This window comes from Notolepis coatsorum, assembly GCF_963971535.1.
Source record: "Notolepis coatsorum genome assembly, chromosome: 4".
In the NCBI taxonomy this organism is placed as follows: domain Eukaryota; kingdom Metazoa; phylum Chordata; class Actinopteri; order Aulopiformes; family Paralepididae; genus Notolepis; species Notolepis coatsorum.
In genome coordinates, this window is record NC_140168.1 from 112,181,365 (window position 1) to 112,196,135 (window position 14,771).

General features: G+C 46.7%; 1 protein-coding gene across 1 annotated transcript in view; it reads left to right on the forward strand.

Moving 5' to 3' along the window:
* grpel1 (GrpE-like 1, mitochondrial) overlaps window positions 1-14,771 on the forward strand; it is a 65,710-nt gene that overhangs the window by 12,250 nt on the left and 38,689 nt on the right. The gene's annotated exons all lie outside the window — the stretch shown is intronic.

Consider the following 14,771-nt stretch of genomic DNA (forward strand, 5'->3'; position numbering starts at 1 on the left):
TATAGTGTCGTCACTAAAGGTTCCTCGTCCTGCGGCCGCGATGTGCTTGAGTCCGTAGTTTGCACAGCCCGGTGACGAAGCTGCCCCAAACAGATGGACCCTCATCCGATAGATGGACGGTCGGTCGTCTAGGTTTCCCTCATCCCACCAAAGGAATCGGAGGTAATCTTGGTCTTCTGCCTTGACATGGAACTGATGGAACATGCGTTCTATGTCGCACATGATTGCCACGGGCCCTCGTCGGAAGCGATACAGCACTCCCACCAAGGCGTTGGTCAACTCTGGGCCTGTCAGCAGATGGTCATTCAAGGATACGCCTTGATACTTGGCGGAGCAATCGAAGACCACCCGTATCTTCCCAGGCTTTTGTGGATGATACACCCCATGATGTGGGATGTACCACGCTGGCGCCTTGCCGATGTCTTCCTTGGGGACCCGCTCTGTGTCTCCGCGGGTTATGGTCGCCTCCATGAAGGTATTGTAGTCCTGGTAGTACTGCGCATCTTTCCGCAGCTTCCTCTCTAGGCTGTTGAGCCGATGGATGGCACAGATCTTATTATCCGGTAACTTAGGCTTTTCCTTCTTGAATGGCAGCGGCATTTCATAATGACCGTTGCTCTTTAGCTTGATGCCCTTCTTCAGTTCCGACATGAACCGTAGATCCTCTTGCGATATAGGGTTGGCCTGTGCCGCTCTTTCCTAGAAGTCTGCCTCCAGTCTCTTTAGTACATCTGTAGGTAGCACGACTTCTTTGATCTGGGTTCTATTGACATAGTGCACTTCCCTGGTGAGCCCTGCCGAGGCCGGTAACCCTGGCCTCACTTGCTTTACCAGGACGTGGTGACTGAGTCCGATGGTATCTCCGTGGAGCCCCGGGGTTCCATATCCCACCACGCTCCAGCCTAAGTTTGTTTGCACTGCAAACGGCTGGTGGTCCTCCCCCGCCACCGTGACTAGTGGCCTGAGGGCTTGAGGGCAGTTGTAGCCAATTAGCAGGCCAACATCACAGCGTTGTTCCGGCGCGATATTCTCTCCTAGATGTGCCAGATGACCCCATGCCTTCGCTGTCCCTGGGGTGGGAATATGGCCTCTGTTTGCCGGGATAAAGTCTCTTGAGTAAGTCACTGGCAGCGGAATTAGCTTGGTTGACTGGAATCCTCTTACTTATAGGCCAGTTAGTTTCCAACAGGGCACGACTGTTTCTGGAAGCCAGTGTCGAGAGCTGTAACTGCACTGTTTCGCCCTTGATGTTGAGAGTCTTTGCTGTCTTCTCGAGGATGAAGGTGGTGTCACTTTGATTATCGAGGAGTGCATACACCAGGACTTCCCGGCTGGGCTCCGCTTTAGCTGAGACCCACACTGGAACTATTGTGGAGGTATGCATGCCCCCATCCTTCTGGATGACTCTAAATGACGTTGCCTGGTGTGGCAGCGTATTTGTACCTCTGTTTAGGTACTTAGCCCGGTTCCTTGCATCCGACCTTTCCTCCGTGGTGGGTCTATCTCTACAGTCCCTGGCGGTATGGCCGGACTTCAGACACTCGAAGCACAACTGCCTTTCGCGAGCAAACGTGTTCCGTGCACCCATGCTCTTCTGCATAAACTTGCGACACTCTTGTAGGCTATGGCCGCTCGTTGCACAAAGGGCGCAGCGTGTGGCGCCGGCTGTCTCATGGGCGCTAGCTGTTAAGACTCTTGCGCCAGGGTCCCTGCGTCTTGCGCCCGGGTCCCTCATCCCGTCCCGTGGGTTCAGGGCACGAAGCGATGTTACTGATGTTACTGGGTTGCAAGCGATTTTGGCTTCACGTGTGAGGAACTTGACAAACTGGCTGAAGCTCGGGAACGTGTGCGTTGCGTAGTCTATGTCTACGACTTTCCTATTCCATCTTGTCGTCAACCCGTCTGGGAGTTTAGAGTATTTTTTGGTTCTCGCGGCAATCATTAAGGATTTCCAGCTCTTTGATCTGCGGCATGGCAGCCTCACAGCTGCGCAAAAAGTCGGCGAGTTCTTGAAGTTCAACACTACCGTTGGCGCTTATCTTGGGCCACACATCAAGCTTCGCTCTGAATGAATCGGCAAGCAGGAATGGATTTCCATATCTCTCCGCTAAGAGTTGCCATGCTGCATTATAGGCGTCCTCTGTGCCTTGCACGCAGTAGCTCTCTATGGCCGCTTTGGCAGTTCCCCTCACGTACTCGCGTAGATGGTATAACTTCTCTGCGGGTGATATGCTCTTCCTGTCCACCAGCGTCAGAAAGGACGCCCTCCAGGCGTGGTAGGTTAGTGGGTCGCCATTGAACACTGCGGGTACTGGTATAGGCATACGACTGGCATTGATGGCTTCGGTGAGCCCTTGGACGAGAGCTGCTGTGCTGTTTTCGGCTCGGTCGTCGTGCCTTCCTTGTGCTACCGCTGGCTGTGGCGGTAGCTGGCTTGTGCCTGAGTCTGCCTGCGCTGGCGCCTGGTCCCCTTCTGGCCCTGCTGGTGTTGCACCTCGCTGTTGAGGTGTCTGTCTTGGGCCAAGCATCAAGCTTCGCTGTCTTGGTGCTGCCACCAGCGGTGCTGGAGACGGGCCTTCCTCCTTTACCGTAACGCCTATGAACCTCCCGTCGGGCCGCTCCCGTCCGCATACAGCTTGGTCGTCACCTTTGCTGGCTGCTTGAGCTGCACGTAGCTTCTGCAGGGCTTCCATTAGTGTTCCTTCCCAGCATTTAGCCTCTAGCCTTCCTTGTCTTTCCGCGCTTTCAGCTGCCTGCTGCATCTTATTTCCGGCGTTGTCTGCCTCCACTTGTGCCCTTGCCTGTGCATCTTCGGCTACCAGTTTCCGCATTGCTTCCCTGTACTCCTCTTGCTCTCGCAGGCCCTCTACGACGGCTTGTAGAGACCCCACATCAGCGGCTGCGGAGTTACTGTGGCGAGGGCTGCTGCCTGTCTTGCCGGAGGCTTTAGCGCCGGATGCGGCGGAGTTACTGTGGCGAGAGCTGATGCCTGTCTTGCCTGAGGCTACCGACGCGCTCTCGAGACCGTCTGCTTCTTCCAGCCCGCCCTGTATGGGCGCTGTTGCCTCGAACAGTCTCCTTGCGAGTTCCGCTGTCTGCTGTCTGCAGCGGTCGATGGTTTGCCGTGCGTACTCTGCCGGCACTTCCATGCCCTTCCACTCCTCAAAGGCCGCCCCCAGCTTCTTGTTGGCGACGCCAATTGTAGTGACATGTTGCACTGCGTCGAGTGTGTCCGCTTGGAGCCATGTGCCCGTGGCGCTCAGCTCTTCCTCAGCATCCAGCGTCGCCGCCTTCCATGCCTTATGGCACCTAGCGAACTTCCGTTCAACCTTTGCCCTTCGCTCATCCTTCAGTTCTTGAGCCGCGGCCGTCAACGCTTGACCGCCATTAACGAGTATACTCGTTATTAGTTCGTTTGATCTTTTTCCTTTGATCCCCGTTCTACACACTCGGCCGGAGCTCTCTGAATCACTGGGAATTGCAATGCTGATCGAATCTCACCAGATGGCAGTATCGTCTACCTTTTGAACTTGGATAGAAAGGAATCAGGACAGACAATGAATTAACTGGACTATCAAGACTTGCTCTGAGGGGGAGGAGCTCTTGCAAAGCAATCGCAAGCAGATCTGCTAGCCTCAACCTATACCAGGGGTGGCCAACCCGCGGCTCGTGAGCCGCACGCGGCTCTTTGCCCGTCAATGTGCGGCTCTTCCATTTTTTTTTTTTTATGTCACTCATTCCATAAGAACGTAGAATAAACATTTACAATTTTTTTTTTAATTGTCCATTTGCATGTTCTTGGTATCTGAATCTAGGGACATATATGGATCAGTGTCAGAAATAGTGTGTCTGTTACTAGGCTTGAGTAAATTGTAATGAACCAAAGGAGAATATCAATTCTATTTTTTTTTTTATCTTTGACTGTGAATAACACCATGCTAAAATTGACCACACCTGAAAAATCTAAGCAAATGAATAAAGGGAAGATGATTAAACAGAAGGTTTTGTAGATACAGTACTGAATTCTGCCATCTTTTTTATAATGTAAATTTCTCCACCATTTTTCATCATATTGCAGGTTTGTGGGAGATGATCCCAAAAAATAAGAGAAATTAAAAAGTTAATCCAGAAGTCAGATGATTGACAGGGGCTGGTGTGAGCTGGGTAGGGTAGTTTTTCGAAATTTGAAAGCCCTGAGTCTCTTCCTTCAAAAGACTACACTCACTTTTGGATGTGCCACTTCCTCCTGTCAATATGCGCCGGTTTCCGACTCAATGCCCTGAGATTTCTATAATCTTATATTTCACTAATAACAGTTAAAATAATTGGTAAACAAACGTACTGCTGAAAATATACACTTTTACTGTATATCTCGGGCTTAAGAGGTTAACCCTGTGAGGCCCAAATTAAAAAGACATTAGCAACTTCAGAGGCCAGAGGGTGGGACATATAAACACATTTACTATCAAATAGCATTGTGAGGCTGAACAACAGGACCAATTGACTATACATGTGCTTAAAGGGGAACTATCTAGGGGGAGCTCCAGTAGCTCACCCCATATCTCGGCGCTATTTCTGCGTCGGGGAAAACTGTGCTGCGTCACGGATCTGGTGGACTCCGAGTTCGATTCCCGGACCCGCCGTCATTTGCCAGAATGTCTTCCCCTGATCTATATCCCGTTTCACCCTGTATCTGTCGGTCATGCTTGACCAGAAAAGCGATAAACGCTAAAAAAAGAAAGTAAAAAAAAAAAAAAAAGGGGTAACTATCTTATAAATGGCCTTTTTCAGTGTTTCTTAGCTATGTCGACTTATATTAATAGGATCTATGTCTTTAATTCTCATATTGGCGCATTCTTCCAATTCTCCTCTCACAATATTCACCCTCACTGAACTGAGTCATCTGAAAATGTGCATATCTGTGATGTCAGAGATTTCTCAGCTGCATAATAATGTGGCAGTTGATGTGGCAGTTGGCACCAGGCCACACAGTGGTTGGAGCCCAGCCTCAAAACGGCTTAAGATCTTGAGGTAGAAAAGTCTGAGTACTTGAGTACAAAACATGGATTTTTTTTTTAAACCTAGGTGTTCCATAGACTCACAGGAATTGTGTAAAAGTGCCCAAATAGTGAAAGAAATTGTAAAATAGTTCCCCTTTAACATTTTTTAAATAAACATTCTTTTTTTAAATGGCTAAAAGTGATTTTGTAATTTTGCAACCGTGGGTCTCACAGGGTACTTTTAACCCTGTGAGGCCCAAATAAAAAAGACATTAGCAACTTCAGAGGCCAGAGGGTGAGACCTATAAACACATGAAGGGTGCCGTGACTAGAGCTGCCGCGGTATTGATATTTTCCTTACCGCACGAATTTGCGAAATATTTCCTACCGCCGCGGTAATTACCGCACAGTGCGCACAAAAAAAAAAAAAAATTTGAATGCATTTTTTTTTTTTTTAGTAGTCTACTCTTATAGCCTGCCTCTAGTCTAATGGCGCTTTTCCACTGCATAGTACCTACTCGACTCGACCCGCTTTAGGCACCTGGTACTTCGTTCCTTTTCCACTGCAGCCAGGTACTACTCCGTGTGGGGAATCGGGGATGCAGGCGGGGCCGCTCGGTGTACACTGAAAGCTCCGTGGGCATAGATGTCCGAGGGCTTGCAGCAAGCCAGAGTTTAACACAGTTTCAATCAATCAATCAATCAATCAATCAATCAATAACAACATTAACCAGACTCTCGTTGCGTCTATTCTGCCAAAGCTAACGTTACCTCTCATTGTGTATTCTACCAAGCAAACCCGGGTTTAACGTTACCTCTCGTGTATATCGGCTGACGGTAGTATTAACAACAACAAACTTAACACATCAGCGATCTTGTTGTGACACTAAACTCTCCGCTCGGTGGTAAATTGGGTTGATGTCGGTTTTGTTTCATCAATAAATAAGGCAGAATACACAGTGAATCCATTATTTTTTGTTTATTGCTTGGTTCTGTCGCAAACAAATCCTGAACGAAATGCATCCTTAGCGAGGCAGTAAAGATGGCGGCGCCGGCGTTCTGTTTTTGTTCAGACTGAGGCTACAAAGTGTGACGAGTCTCTCTTCTGACCAGTCAGTGGTCTGCAATGTTTCCATGACTTTTCTGGTACCACTTCTACCCAATAGGGTCGCTTGGAACCGAGTAGGGTATATCTGCAGAGCCGTAAGCCGCAAGGCAACTTTATTATTATGATAAAAAACAGCGGTGACGCGGTATTCAGCCTAACTCTGCGGTGAGCGTGATGCAACAGCGATACCGCGGTAATGCGGTTATCGCGGCAGCTCTAGCCGTGACTGAAAAAGGTTGAGAAATGCTGGTATATGGTGTGGCTCTTTGTGGTACCGCAGTAATTTTTGTGGCTCTTAGTCTCTGACTGGTTGGCCACCCCTGGTCTATTAGGAGGTGGTGGGGGTTTTGGGCATTTACGGTGGCCAGTTTCGAATTGCAGCCTCCCGTAGGTGCTCTTTAAGAGCGGTTTTGAATGTGGGCAGGGATTCACATTCCTTTACAGCTTTGGGTAGGGCGTTCCACATTGTTGTGGCATAATTGCGAAACGTGTTTAGTCCCTTGTTTGAGCCGAATCTGGGTTTAACATGATTTGTTGAGCTTCCTCTGGTGTAGTGGTTGTGGTATTCACTGACCTTTGGGAAGTATTTTGACATGTACATGGGTACCTTAGTCGTATAGTGTATCTTGTAGACCAGGCCCATTGCAAGTTGCTGTACTCTGTCGTCTACTCTAAGCCATCCTAGGTTGTCAAAGTGGGCAGGGGTGAGGTGGGTTCTGGGGTTCAGGTCAAGTAGTAGTCTGACCAGTTTGTTTTGTGATGTTTGTAATTTTGTTTTAAGCGCCTTTGAGGTGCTTTGGTACCATGAGGTGCAAGCATAGTCGTAGTACCCTTGAATGAGTGCTCCTGCTAGAGTCTTCAGGGTATTCTTGTTTACCAGAGAGGAGATCCGGTACAAGAATCTAGTTCGTTGGTTGACTTTTTTTATTACATTGGATGCCATTTTGTCACAGGAAAGATTTGCCTCTAGGATTAGTGATGCACCGATGTGAAAATTGTGGCCGATACCGATAACCGATATTAATATTGCTGTTCTGGCCGATACCGATATTTACCGATGTCGATATCTCTGTATAGAAAACACTTTTTTATGATAATCAAATAAAGAGCTATTTTCCAAAACGCATAATTTTTTTACTTTTGTAACTTATTTTCAGAAATGACTGATTTTTGAAACTATTTAAGGCCAAAACATGTAAAAAGAATTATTTTTTTTTTTTTTTTTTTTTTAATATCGGATATCGGCCCCATCTTGATATCGGACCGATACCGATGTGTAAAAAAACGGCCATATCGGCCGATATTATATCGGCGGCCGATATATCGTGCATCACTATCTAGGATGGAACCCAGGTAGGCAGGGGAGGAAACTAACTTTTTGGCTTACCAGCCAACTGGCGAGTATCTGATTTTTTTTACCAGCCAAACAGATTTTTTACCAGACAAAAAAAATCGCTAATTGTGATAATTACTTCTTTGTATGTCAAGCCGCGTCAATGTTGTGTATGCATCTGGGTAGGCACACTGTGCCTTTAAGACAGCACGGTGGTCTTACGACAGTGCTGTGAAGTACCGTCAAGTGTTGTGGTAACGTCAGTTGGGTTGGTGTGCTGTTGTGCACAGTGCACTGGTTGAGCTAGCCCCTTTCGTGACTGCGATGTGCAAGCCAGGGGCTTTTGAGCATGAAATAAAACGTCTAACCTTACGTCGTAGTCCGGTGCTTTTTTGGAAACATTATAGTCATAACAGATACACCTAGCTGGCTGCTTTGAGCACACGGGGCTAACGTTAGCTAGCAAGCAGCTATAGCTAAAACGCTAACTAGAAGCTAACCACTGTATACAGTTCCAGTAGACTAACATTACACCTCTGTGATTTAAATGTGTCCTTAGTAACTTATACTCGAGGGTTGTACTAGGGTTGGATGCAGTTCCCTGTTGGTCAGTCTGTCTGTTTTCCATCTTCTGCTGTGTTTAACGTTATCTGTTTGCGAGTGCTCCTGATGGCTAGCCTAGTACCGCGGGACTTTTATTATTATATGTCCGCGGGTTGGCCAGTACTGCGCAAACGTTTATTAAACATTATATGTCCGCGGGTGGTCTTGTGCAGTGCTCTCGTGGCACTGTCAACTAAAGCGAACACTCAGAAGACGCGCACCGTTTGCCAGTGCAGTGATTGCAGAATGTTTTATTTTTTTGTATACTCGCCAGCAGGGGAGGAAACTAACTTTTTGGCTTACCAGCCAACTGGCGGGTATCTGATTTTTTTTACCAGCCAAACGTAAAAAATACTAGCATTTGGCCAGTAAAGTGGCCTAATTTCCTCCCCTGCAGGTAGGTAATTTCGTCTTTCCTTGTGACAATATTGTCACCCACTGTAACTGAGAAGCCGTCGGTCTTGCTGAGTTTGTTATTTGAACCGAAGAGAATGGACTCTGTTTTGACCATGTGTAATGATAGTTTGTTATCAGCGAGCCATATGCAGATTTTGCCTAGTTCCGAGCTGAGGGTTTTTTCAACCTGCAACTTGTTCTTGTCAGAGACCAGCAGGGCTGAGTCGTCCGCAAACAAGAACAAGTTGCAGTCACAGGCTGACGACATGTCATTTGCATAAATTAGGACGAGTAGCGGTCCTAGTATGCTTCCTTGTGGAACACCACAGCTCACTGTGAGGGGGGGGGATAGAGTACCGTTTACCTCTACCATCTGTTCTCTCCCCTCCAGGTAGGATTGCATCCAGCTCACTGATAAGCTATCAAAACCAATTGCTTTTAGCTTGTCCATTAGAATGGAGTGATTGACAGTGTCGAAGGCCTTTTGTAGGTCCAGCATGACCATGCCGCAGTATTTGCCCGCGTCCACCTCTTGTTTGATGTGGTCGTTCAAATAGAGGAGGCATGTGTCAGTGGAGTGGGACGTTCTGAAGCCAGATTGGAATTCGTAGATTAGATTTTTTTCCGCCAGGTACTTTTCGACCTGTTCGTAGACTATTTTCTCTATGACTTTCGAGATGGAGGTAAGAATAGAAACAGGGCGGTAGTTGCCTGGGTCTAATTTGCTGCCCTTTTTGTGCAGAGGGGTCACTCTCACAATTTTGAAGTCCTTGGGGACGTGCCCCTGTTTTATAGAGAGGTTTATTATGTGTGTGATGACTGGGGTGATGGCGGCTGCTGCGTCTCTGAGGAATTTGGAGGGGATGTTGTCATGGCCAGTGGCCTTGTTAGGTTGGAGGGCGCTAAATTTTTTGAGTACCTCATCCAGGGAACAAACTTAACTTTTTGACTTACCAGCCATTTGGCTGGTAGATTTTAAAAACTACCAGCCATCCAGATTTTTTACAAGCCAAAAATTATAAATAGCTTTTTAGTATATCGCCATGTGTTATTATTACTATATAATACTCTCGTATGCTATTTTCAATTAATATCATAAACAACATAAGGAATATTAGCCTAATTTTGTGTGGACTGAAGGAATGAGTCGGCGTTAATAGTTTTAAATGCAAATAATTTATTGCGAATTTATTTACAATATGGAAGCAAAAGAATTAAAGAACATATTAAAACAACTTCAAACAAGATAAACAAATCCATACTTGCCACCTACAAGGCAACAAGGGATGTTAGCGGAGTCTGTAATGCATCCAGCCTTGTATGGAATAATAATATAATAATATATAATATCATGCATTGTTATGTAAACAATTCCACTGGGTAGGCTTTACAACCATAATTAGCTGAAAGTGAAAGCCGACACACCTATATGAACATGCTGGACTAACGTTATAAAAAAAACACAATAAACTTACTCGCACATCCAAGTCCCTGTATGGTCTTGATTTTTTCGCTATAGCGTGGGCGTTACGGAATAGTATCCGCATTTTAGCCAGAGTCGACTCTGACAGCTTGGTCAACAGTCGGAGCAGCCAGGAGCGGAGTAGACTGTGCTTTGTATACAACAGAGCAGTCCCTGTGACAGCGTGACGTCTCGTGGCTTTTGATGGCTTCCAGTTTCATCACCGACGTCCCGATGACAAATTAATTTCGTTTTCTTTTATCCGTTGCTTTGGCACAACATGGTATACAAAACTTTACCCCCCCCCCCCTCAAATTTAAGCCATTCTCGTGGTTTCCCGGAATCAGATGTGTACCATTTCTGGTTAAATTTCCTAACTACACCGACGCTAGTAGCAGGTGCAGTGTTATCGGTGGTGCTGGTGGTAGCAACTGACTCGTCAACGTTAATGTTGTCGCCTGTTTTTCTTAATTTTGAGGGGGGACCCGGGGGAGCTACTCCGGGAATATGCCTCCACATATTTGGTCAAATCAAATGCAAAATTAAATATCGAGCACAATCAAAAACGCGATTGCAGGGTTTTTTGTAGTAGGCTAAAGAACGGATGAAGACAGATCTCATGTGCGTCTCATGTTACAAACTTGATCTCGTGAGCAGAGCGCATCTCACACACACACACACAGTTTCACTTTCGTTTCAACTCACCACGCCCGCATCCAATAGGGTCCAGCTGCAGCCCCGGAGATTGTTCCAGATTGGGCAACTTCCGCCCGCTCCCACGACATTTCTCCCGCTCAGCTGGACTACTCCCTGCATCATATTAATCCCGACCCATGCAGTGGATTTAGTTGGCCGCCAGATGGCGCCCAGGCCTTAATTTATGACGGCCAAACATTATATCTACAAGCCTGTGGCGGTGGGCGTGTGACTATTTTGTACCCTGACCTCATCATTGTTACCATTTCAAGTTTGAAGTCGTCTTTGTGGACCCTAGGGCTGACCTTCGAAGCTTTTTTTGGCAATCGAAGCTTCGGGGCCGAGCTTCGATTTTAATTCGAAGCTTCGAAAAAAAATTAAAAAAAAATTAAAAAAAATATTTTTTTTTAATTTTTTTTTTTAATTTTTTTTTTTTTTTTTCTTATGTTGTGGGACTTGTACAGCACTTTCGTAAACGTTGTTGTTTTTAAATGTGCTCTATAAATAAAGTGGGTTGGATTAATTAATTAAGTAGCCCCTTTCGTGACTGACGCATCCAACAAGGTTTCACTCGGCTGTGTGATTTAATTCAAGGTGGATCGCTGTTGTCGTTTGAACAACTTCAGATTTCATGGGAACTACCAATCCCCCAAATCAAGAATGTTTAAGATGAATGAAGTAAGATTTTGATTATTTGAAATATGGCCTGTGTAGACTAAACTATGCACAGAATTATGTCAGTCTACAAGGTCCGAATTCTACATGGTCCGGCAATGTAGACCTTGTAGACTCCACTACAGACCAATTATCAGTGAATGTTCATGCATTTTTAAGAAGGGCAACTTCCACAAAAAAACAAAGAACTCACCAAAACATCTCAGTAGCACCTTATCTAAATGTTATATTTCATATATGGAGATTCATATTTATTTATGTATTGCATGCATTTCTACATTTTATTTCCTATTTTGTTTATTCATCCCAGTATCTTTCTTTCTTATGTGTGGAATTCTACAAGGTGCGCGCACACACACACACACACACACACCTACACACACACACACACACACTTACATTTAGTCATTTAGCTGACGCTTTTATCCAAAGCGACTTACAAGTTCTGTACGACAAGACAGCAAGAAGGGTACAACTCTATCAGCTGAGTAACAATGTTCATCAAAGTGTTGCGTGTTACAGTGTAGGTTAGTTTATTAGGACAAGTGCATGACAGTAAGGTTAGTCACGGTTAGATATTTTTTTTTTTTTTTTTTATCATTTCAGATAATGGTTGAAGAAGTGAGTCTTTAGTCGACGGCGAAAGATTGGACGGGATTCGGCTGTCCTAACTGGGATGGGTAGCACACACACACACACACACACACACACACACACACACACACACACACACACACACACACACACACACACACACACACACACACACACACACACACACACACACACACACACACACAAATCGAAGTAAAAAAAAAAATTGAAAAAAAAAATTTTTGAAAAAAGAAATTAATTTTTTTTTTTTTTTTTTTTTTTTAAACTTCGATTTTTTTTTTAATGTTCGAAGCTTGTGCCATCGAATCGAACGTTCGAAGCTTCGAAGCATTTAAGACAGCCCTAGTGGACCCCTAGGTTTTTGTAGTATGCTACTATGTGTTCTACCCCATAATGCCCTGAGTGGGAGGGTAGTTTGTTTACCAGTGTTGTGGCTATGTTTGTGAAGAAGATGTTTAAGTAATTGGCTACATCCAGCTTGTCTGTGATGAGCGTGTTGTCCGTCTTTATGTTTATGTTTGAGAATCTGGTTTTAAGTTTTTTACTGCAGCCTAGTTGATTATTGAGTAATTTCCAAAGTTTGCGGGGTTTGTTTTTGTTTTCCTCAGTTTTGTCGTTGATGAAATTTCTTTTTGCTGTTCTGATCATGGTGTTTACGTCATTTTTAGTCTGTTTCTTTGAAACGGAGCTCTTTCTCACTTGCTGGCCAGACGCTCGTGTTCCACTGGTCTCTGATTGTAAACCGAGGGATACTTTCTGTGGCCACAGAAAATAAACTACCATCTGAATTTCTACAGTTCACTGTCTTGGCTCCTTTAAAATATTCCACAACAATATAAACATAAAACATAAAGTTTTGGAAATGTGTCTTTTGGTAGATTATTTCTCTGTTGTAACAATGCTTCTTGGCAATACATTTTATATACCGTTGGAAAGCCTGTTTATTTACCTGGTGCCCCATTTGTAAGGAACATGCATCTGTGGGACGAGCAGCACAGCTGAGTGTGTGGGTTGCGCCCATCATGAACAATGTGACAAATCTTATTCAAACAGCTTATTCTGCTGTTGCTATTGACTTGTTTGGTGGATTGGGTGAATGAAGTCCATCAGTAACGAGGAAGAAACAAGACATGTTGGACATTTATTAATTTAACAAACAGTCGGGAGCCTCGATAGCGTAGAGTCCACACACACGGCCACACCAGCCGGGCACCTCCTCTCAGATATGGAGCTCCATCGGACCTTCCTACGCTGAGCTGTGGTCACTTCTCCACACCTACCCGCCGCCTACCAGTGGCCATCCCATATCTCCAGTCTGGGGCCGAACTCCATCCCCCGAGAGGACGACGACGCTCGCCCCCACAGAGCGGGGTTCATCAGAGACTACCTCCAGCATCTGGGAGTAGACAGAATGGAGTGGCCTGCCAACAGTCCTGACCTCGACCCAATTGAACACTTGTGTGGGATCAGCTTAGGCTATTCGGGTGACCAACACAACCACGTTGGCTGACTTGAGAGCTGCGACAAATCCTGGTTGAGGAGTGGAATGCCATCCCACAGCAGTGTGTGACCACGCTGGTGTCCAGCGTGAGGAGGTGGTGCCAGGCTGGTGTCCAGCGTGAGGAGGTGGTGCCAGGCTGGTGTCCAGCGTGAGGAGGTGGTGCCAGGCTGTTGTCCAGCGTGAGGAGGTGCCACACTGGTGTCCAGCGTGAGGAGGTGGTGCCAGGCTGGTGTCCAGCGTGAGGAGGTGGTGCCAGGCTGTTGTCCAGCGTGAGGAGGTGCCACACTGGTGTCCAGCGTGAGGAGGTGGTGCCAGGCTGTTGTCCAGCGTGAGGAGGTGGTGCCAGGCTGGTGTCCAGCGTGAGGAGGTGCCACACTGGTGTCCAGCAGGAGGAGGAGGTGCCAGGCTGTTGTCCAGCGTGAGGAGGTGCCACACTGGTGTCCAGCGTGAGGAGGTGGTGCCAGGCTGGTGTCCAGCGTGAGGAGGTGGTGCCAGGCTGTTGTCCAGCGTGAGGAGGTGGTGCCAGGCTGTTGTCCAGCGTGAGGAGGAGGTGCCAGGCTGGTGTCCAGCGTGAGGAGGTGGTGCCAGGCTGTTGTCCAGCGTGAGGAGGTGCCACACTGGTGTCCAGCAGGAGGAGGAGGTGCCCGGCTGGTGTCCAGCGTGAGGAGGTGGTGCCAGGCTGGTGTCCAGCGTGAGGAGGTGCCACACTGGTGTCCAGCAGGAGGAGGAGGTGCCAGGCTGTTGTCCAGCGTGAGGAGGTGGTGCCAGGCTGTTGTCCAGCGTGAGGAGGAGTTGCCAGGCTGGTGTCCAGCGTGAGGAGGAGGTGCCCGGCTGTTGTCCAGCGTGAGGAGGTGCCCGGCTGGTGTGGCTGTGTGTGGTTCTTCTTCCACACGCTACTGAGGCACCTGGCTGTTTGTTAAATTGTAAAATTGCCAACATGTCTCGTTTCTTCCTGGTTACTGATGGACTTCAATCACCCAATCCACCAAACAAGAGTCAATAGCAACTGCAGCAGAATAAGCTGTTTGAATAAGATTTGTCACATTGTTCTTGGGCGCAGCCCACACACTCAGCTGTGCTGCTCGTCCCACAGATGCATGTTCCTTACAAATGGGGCACCAGGTAAATAAACAGGCTTTCCAACGGTATATAAAATGTATTGCCAAGAAGCATTGTTACAACAGAGAAATAATCTACCAAACACAAATGTCCCACCTTTATGTTTTAGGAAGAGGGCCATCAGCTGTGAACATGAATGGGATCCGATGTCCTCGCTGAAAACTCAACGCATGTTATTAGTTATTAGACTTGTGCAATAGCAATCAACTGCTTAAATATCAGGAATGTCAATTTCCTCTCCTTTACTTTCCTGTCCTCGCTCC